Consider the following 8,323-nt stretch of genomic DNA (forward strand, 5'->3'; position numbering starts at 1 on the left):
TAGTACCTCAAATGCATATATTAGTACCTCTGAGGTAAATATTGATAACAAAGAGGTCATATTAGTACCTCAAAAGTACATATTGATAGCAAAGTGCATATTAGTACTTCAAAGGCATATATTAGTACCTCAAAGGCATATATTAGCAGCTCAGAGGTACATATTGATAGCAAAGTGCATATTAGTACTTCAAAGGCATATACAGTATTAGTACCTCAGATGTACTAATTGGAACCAAAGAGAGCATATCACTACCTCAATTGTGTATATTAATATCTTAAAGGTACATAAATGTATTTGTGCCTAATGGTCCCTCTTAGGACCTTTCTAAAGGGTCCTGTCCAGGTGGCAGCTGGGGTATATATTTTGACAATTTCTTCTAACAATGTACTAAGCAAAATAGTACATGATTTCATTGAGAAAAGCGTGAATAAATAAATGAAAAGCAGTGCTGTTTTATGATGCCTTAAAATGCATATTTTTAAACATGCTATCTCTAAAAGTTTTCATATCTAAACATAAAGATTTAACATTTAACTTAAGATAAAAGTTATCATATAGATTTTGCTTTTTTGCAGCTCATCAATACTTATTGAAAAGAGCACCATAAATGTTCAAAATAGTGCAAAATAGATTCATATTGGTTTTGAATAATATAAATGTTTATTAATGTAATATGAGGTTGACTTTGCAATGTGTTGGTGCAACGAAATGGCGACATGCTGAAACAATTGTGAATAATCACGAGCCTCAGGTTGTGTAAGCCGAACCCTAAAGGGCCATTAGAGGACATTAGAAAGTGAGAACCGTAACTGTGCGCAAACTTCTAGCGCCCTTTAAGCCGTTCAAAGTCATTTTTTATGATTGTTTACATGTTCAGCGCAGGGGGCTGTGCAAAGCAAACGGCAAGGAAAAACATCCCAACTGCTCCCATAAAAACTGGTCATCCCAATAAGCGAAGGGTGCCACGACCTGTCATCACCCCTGCTTACCAATTCAAGATTTACACACTTTGTCCTGTGGGTTTAAAAACAAGCACTAATCCGTCTGGCGTGTTCGTTTGAACTGCCGTTGAATTTTCCCGAAGAGGGAGGACAAAACCGAAATCCAAGACAGACAGCCCCGCAAAACTACGAGCAGAAACAGATGCAAGAAAGCCTTGTGTTTATAATTGATTTTCAAGGGGAACATCTTGTTGTCAGAGTTTGTCTAACAAGCTTTCGCCTGGCGCCCTGGTGCTCCTCAACCATGCCACTGTGTCTTTACTTGGACATCATCATCCATAAATGCCAGGATCAGTCAGTGGAATGAAGTTATTTTCGGAGAAAGCCTCATCTTGAGAGATGCAGATAAAAGAGGGAGTGCCGGGTTCATCTGAGATTTAAGACTGCTGAAAGATTAAACCTCAACGGTACAATTGGTAGACGATACTCAAGGCTGTTTTTTAAAGAAGACAAGCAACAGGTATTCCCAGCCCCCGTGTCTTTATCCCGTGTTTACATCCGTGCTCTCGCTTTCTATACGAAACGCAGGAGCTAAGCCAGTAATTGGCCATGGATCATCAATCTCACAAAGCTTCCCCTTTCACCCAACATTGCGAGAAGATGAATGGAAGTGAAACGCCTCCCAGTTGCCAGCAAGCAGGCCATGGGTGGAGCGATCAAGCAAGCATGTGGTCTGTGAGAAGCCACAATGTCGAGTCCTACTGAAAAGTCCATCTGGTTTATGTCATATAAGCAGCTCTTTGTGTCAAAAGTATATGAGACACTTCGTGTCCCTTTGAGGATGTATGGCAGGCGGACAGACAGGCGCATTGTTTGTGTAGAGTTGGGTGTAACGCAGAAGAGTTTGTTCCTCCTTATATTACACAAATGTCTTTAGCATGGTTTGTGTGCCTTGCATGAAATTGAAAATGTCTTCAGAATTCCCACGTGAAGAAAAACGACTGTCCGTCTGTCTTCAATCAATTCCACATTTCTGTTTTTATTCAGTCTCTCTGTCTGATTTATTGACCGAGTTAAATACACCATCTTTCGTTTAGCTATCTTTGCTTTTTTAGAGGATAGGGGGCTATTTGGTAAATGAAATAGCATCTCATTCGATGGGAGCCAATGAATCTCGCTGCTGTAAAACATAAGCGTAAAGCAATCCTACTTAGTCAAGCGTGAGGTTCGTCAAACCTCGGTTTTCAGAGTGTATTGGGTTTGGCTGAACTCTGGATGTCCACGGTTTGGCCTCCGCAGGACGCACAGGAAGACTCACAAATTTGTCAAAACGAGAGACGTGGAGTCAAGCGGCTCTTACGGAGAGTGTGGTTTCTGGGGTCAAGACAATGTCTCTGCTTTTCTTTTCCACGGAGATACAGTATGGGTTTCCCATCAGTCTGCGCATGTTATTTATTGACTTGAACTTGTTCAGGTTGGGGCGTGCGTGTCCGTAAGCGAACCCAAGTGCCATCGCTCGGGGACAGAGACTCAAGCTGATCAGTCTCACTTTAGTCCAGTTCTTAAAAATGAAAAAGGTGAAAAACAAACTGTCCGTTCGTCCTCAGCACCTAAAAGTAATCAGTGGTGTCATTGCACCCGTAAATCTGCACTCCGGCAGTGGCTAGAGTCCCGGATGGGAATACATCCCTCCATAAATCTTGAATCATCCTCACAGAATCTGAGTTCCGCTGTGCATTTTTCAAAGTGAAGGGTGGGTGGATTCAAAAAGACTGTGGGTATGTAGCCTTCGATGTCAAGTTGCAAAGTGGGCCACATTTATATTCCTGTAGATAAAAGTAAATTATCTCTCTTTTACTTTCCTCACTTTCTTTGAATCTCTTGCCTTCTGAAGCAGTGCCGAGCAGTTTTGATTCAGAATAAGCTTTAAAAATTTGATTTAAAATAATCCTGCTTATGTTCCAGCAAAGCGGCTTCCTCTTGTGCCTCGTCTTCATCCTGTTGAGTCTGAAAGACACATAGCATGACAAACATATAGGAAGTGCACATACATAAAAAACTGACTCAAATTCATGGGCAGGAAACATATGTTGCCGTTCACGAGTCGTAACATAACAATATGGTAAGTACATTGAAAAGCTTTTTTATCACAGCTTTAAATATTTACTGCTTGAAAGATATATGCAGTATATACTTTTTGCATTTCCTATCAATAAAAACAGAGATGAACAACATCTTTCCTATTATAGTCTGGCTGACTAAGACATCTGTTTTTATCTCTGTAACTGTAAATCTTCCACAAGCAGGCATCTGAAGTACTTTATACTGATTTAGGAAGTGAAACTTACTCTTTTGTGCTTGCAAATAGTAAAAGTTTACCAACATGATGTATTTTAAAAACGTTAAGAGTATCCAGTCTAGCAAGCTATTTGCTTAACTAAAAAAGGTTCCTAGCTACCCTTAAAATAAGCATACCTTTGCACCTGAATAGGTCATATTCGTACCTGAGAGGTACATGTTGATACCAAAGACGTCATATTAGTACATCAAAGTGACATATTGATATCAAAGACGTCATTTAAGTACATCGAAGGCATATATTACTACCTCAGATGTACATATTAATACCAAAGAGGTCATATTAGTACCTTAAGTACATATTGGCACCAAAGAGGTCATATTAGTACCTCAGAGGTACATATAGATACTGAACCTTGGATGTACATATTTACATCAAAGAGATCATATTAATACCTCAGAGGTACATATTAGTTCATCAAAGGTGCATATTGGTACCAAAGAAGTCATTTTCAACAATATTAGTAGCTTAAATGCACATATTAGTACCTCAGAATTACATATTGATACCAAAGAGGTCATATTAGTTCCTCAAAGGCACATATTGATACCAAAGAGGTCATATGAGTACCTCAGAGGTACATACTGATCCCAAAGGGGTCATATTAGTACCTTGAAGGCACATATTAGTACATCAGAGGTACATATTAATATAAAAAAGCACATATTAGTTCCTCGGAGGTACATATTCACCCCAAAGAGGTCATATTAGTACCTCAGAGGAAATATTTATACCTCAGAGGTACATATTGATACCAAAGAGGTCATATTAGTACATCAAAGGCACAAATTAGTTCCTCAGAGGTACATATTGATACCAAAGAGGTCATATGAGTACCTCAAAGGCACATATTAGTTCCTCAGAGGTACATATTGATACCAAAGAGGTCATATGAGTACCTCAGAGGTACATACTGATCCCAAAGTGGTCATATTAGTACCTTGAAGGCACATATTAGTACATCAGAGGTACATATTAATATAAAAAAGGCACATATTAGATCCTCGGAGGTACATATTCACCCCAAAGAGGTCATATTAGTAGCTCAGAGGTCATATTTATACCTCAGAGGTACATATTGATCCCAAAGTGTTCATATTAGTACCTCAAATGCACATATTAGTTCCTCTGAGGTACATATTCACAACAAAGAGGTCATATTAGTACCTCAGACGTATGTATTCATATCAAAGTGGTCATTTAGTACCTCAGAGGTACATATTAATACTAAAGAAGTCATATTAGTACCTCAAAGGCACATGTTAGTGACTCAGAGGTACATATTGATACCAAGGAGGTCATATGAGTACATCAGATGTACATATTGATACCAAAGAAGTCATTTAGTACCTCAGAGGTACATATTGACACCAAAGATGTAATATTAGTAACTTGAAGGCATATATTAGTTCATCAGAGGTACATATTGATATCAAAAAGGTCATATTAGTACATATTGACACCAAAGATGTAATATTAGTACCTTGAAGGCACATATTAGTACCTCAGAGGTACATATTGATCCCAAAGTGGTCATATTAGTACCTCAAAGGCACATTTTAGTTCCTCGGAGGTAGGTCTACATATTCACCCCAAAGAGGTCATATTAGTACCTCAGAGGAACATATTGACACCAAAGAGGTCATATTAGGTATATATTGATACTAAAGAGATCATATTAGTACCTCAAAGGCATATATTAGTTTCTCAAAGGTACGTATTGATACCAAAGAGGTCATATTAGTACCTTGAAGGCACATATTAGTACATCAGAGGTACATATTGATATCAAAAAGGTCATATTAGTACCTCAAAGGCATACCAAATGTATACATATCTACAGTAAATGGTACCATTATCTTCATTTACCATTTCTTCTGACAGTGTAGGTGTGTTAGTATCATCCCAGGTGAAAAAGTAGTACACTTCCATAGTGTACTTGAAGTGCTTTATTTTCGCACACTAATTTTTTACTTAATATACTAAAAATTCATCTTTAGTACTTCTTAAGATGTGTACTTCACTGTGCCATTTTGAGACACCATAAATATGAACTAAAATGTGCTAAAATGTATTTAAAAATGTATTTAGGTACCACTTGTAGTAAACTTGAACTCCCCTTTTTTTTTATGAAAGTTGAGTTCAAGTTTAATACAATTGTTAACTAAATACATTTTTTAATACAGAGAGAGTATGTTAAAAGTGCATTTTAGTTCATATTCATGGTGTCTCAAAATAACACAGTGAAGTACACTTAGATAATCTTAAGAACATCTTAAGAAGTCCTAAAGATTATTTTTTTGTATATTAAGTACAAAATTAGTGTGCGAAAATAAGGCACTTTAAGTACACTATGGAAGTGTACTACTTTTTCACCTGGGATACTGGGCTGGTTCATATCACAGTTTCTGATGTTTTTCACATTCAGCCAATATTCTAGACAGGACGGACGCAGCTGAACAGTTAATCATTGTACAGATGAGACCATTGCACAAATGTACTAATGAGACATCAAGGTCAGTATCTGTCGTGCACGTGGATGATTCCCAGCAGCTGTGATACATTAAACATTATGTCTTACAGTGATGGCTTGCAGGCATATTAAACAGTCTTTTCTTCTGGTTAACATCCCTTTTAATGACCTAGATGTTTTACTTTAACATTTTATAACGGTACTACAAGCAATGCGAAATTAACGTGATCCCAAACAGTTTAGGAGGTATGGGTGACACAGCACTGCATGAAACAAACCAAGAAACCTTTAAAATGTGATCTGGCTTGTTTTACATTAAACATGCACTGTTAGAAAAACAAATGTAAAAAATATGGGGCAGTACCCTTTAAAGAGGTCCGACTTAATATATAACATTTAGGTACATATATGCATACATTTGGTACCAATAAGTTACTAATATGAACAAGCATGACAATTTTTTGATGTGCTGCTCAGTTCTTCTTGTGGTCATACTTGGTTGGCTAAATTGTTGGTTTAATTAACCTAGAAAATGTCCATAATTGACCCAATCATGGTTTAAAACAACCCAGCATTTTAGCATGTCTGGTTAAGACAAACTTACATTCAAATCTTGGTTAAGAAATGGCATACAGTAATGCTTATACAAACATACCTTTATCCCATAATCACCAGCATCACAAGATCCAAACAAAATAATTGCCCCAAACGTCTGTCTAAATGTTCATCACAGACAGGGCTCTATCTAAACCAACAGAGGAATTCCCATTCATCAAGAAAACGTCATTGTTGGTGGTCTATGTTATTTACTGGCTTCAATTTGCTAGACCTACTCTCGTTTTTCCAGTCCCCCTCCCTGTCAAAAAAGTGCCAGAATGACAGAGTGCAATAGGGAAGCACAGTGGCACAGAACGCACCATTCCCTTCAGTGCATGACTTTAATTATCAGGCCACCGGTTGGGCATAATGGGAAATATGTGGATACTCAAAAGACTGCATAATTCATCCAACTTTTTCTCATTTAAACTTTTCTCCCTCTTCCTTTTCCTTATTGTTGTTCATCTCGTTTCTCTGAAGCATGCCCAATAATTTCCATTTAACAAAAATCATTTGCATGAAGGGAATTATCTGCACAGAAAGAATACGCTCGGCACAGGTGGCTGAAATCAGACTTTATGGCTTTTAGTTGCCTGCTCTGTCTTTCTTTCTCATTTATCCCATTTGCTAACTGACTCTCTTTGAGTATAATGGATATCAGCGTAGCAGCACAGTTACTCCCCAGTGTTCGTATCTAAATGACTAAAGCTGGTGGGGGTGTAGCCTATTTGAAGAATGAAAAATGCTGTCAACCAGATTTTATCTAGAATATACTCTAGAGTCAAGACTTCTAGAAAGATTTGGCTACTGGTTCCCATTATATCAAGCTCTATTGGGATATACATTCTAGGGATGCACCGAATCCAGGATTCGGATTCGGCCGAATACTGGGCTTTTTGACGGGGTTCGGATTCGGCCGAATCCTAGATTTTTTTTCCACCGAACCGAACCCTAGGCTTGCGCTATGCTGGTCGACGTAACGCGGCCGTTGATTACACACATCGGGTGCTGACGTGGAGATGAGCTTTTTCTTTCGGTGAGCTTTAGGGGCTGGACACACCAAAACTTTTAAACACAGCTGAAAACGCCTTGAGGACGCCAAATTCCAGCTGTTTTTCAGCCGAGCGCTTGGTAGCTGTGATGCTTCAGCTGTGAGCCGGTTGGTTGCTGTGGTAATCTCCCGCCCCTCCTCCACTGTAATTGGACGGCCTTGTGAAATCTGACATTGACGAGCGGAGCTTCTCACTCAAAGTTAATTATTGTTTTCAGCGCGGAGCTGCTTGCTTATTGTAAAAACGAGCGTGTCGCAACGCATCGCTTTCATTATGCATAGGCTTATGGTAATTGTCAGAATAGTTTTTCCAACTTGTCATCCTGGCATAATGTACAGTTAAAATTAAATAAAATGAAAAATACACTGCTGTGGACGTTGTTTACTTCATTAATGTGTTTTACTGTGTTAATGGAATAAGGATGCGAGTAGGATTCGGTATTCGGTTTTGGCCGAATCTTAAACGGTGGATTCGGGATTCGGCCGAACCTAAAAAATCTGGATTCGGTGCATCCCTAATACATTCGTCATCTGTATTTTTGCATGAAGTGGACACCTTGTTTGGCAACCGGTATCACCATACACTGACAGAAAAAATTCTCAAAAATGGCCCCTAGATGTTATTTGGGTGGTACCCTTTTAAAAGTACAGCTTTGTAGCTAAAGAGTTCCTCAGAGGTATACTGGTACCAAAAAGTGCATATTAGGGTACCTATTGGTACCAAAGATATATATGCACCTAAATGGTATATATTAGGACCTTTTTCACGAAAGTCATGTTATAGTCACAAAAAATTTGATTAATTTATTTGGGTGTAACTCGCACAAATTTCTGTAAATAGTTTTTCATTTTATGTACTGTTTTCTCATTAGTTTTTTCCTATTTTCTTACCATTTTCA

Source organism: Paramisgurnus dabryanus, chromosome 1 (genome assembly GCF_030506205.2).
Source record: "Paramisgurnus dabryanus chromosome 1, PD_genome_1.1, whole genome shotgun sequence".
NCBI classification, from domain to species: domain Eukaryota; kingdom Metazoa; phylum Chordata; class Actinopteri; order Cypriniformes; family Cobitidae; genus Paramisgurnus; species Paramisgurnus dabryanus.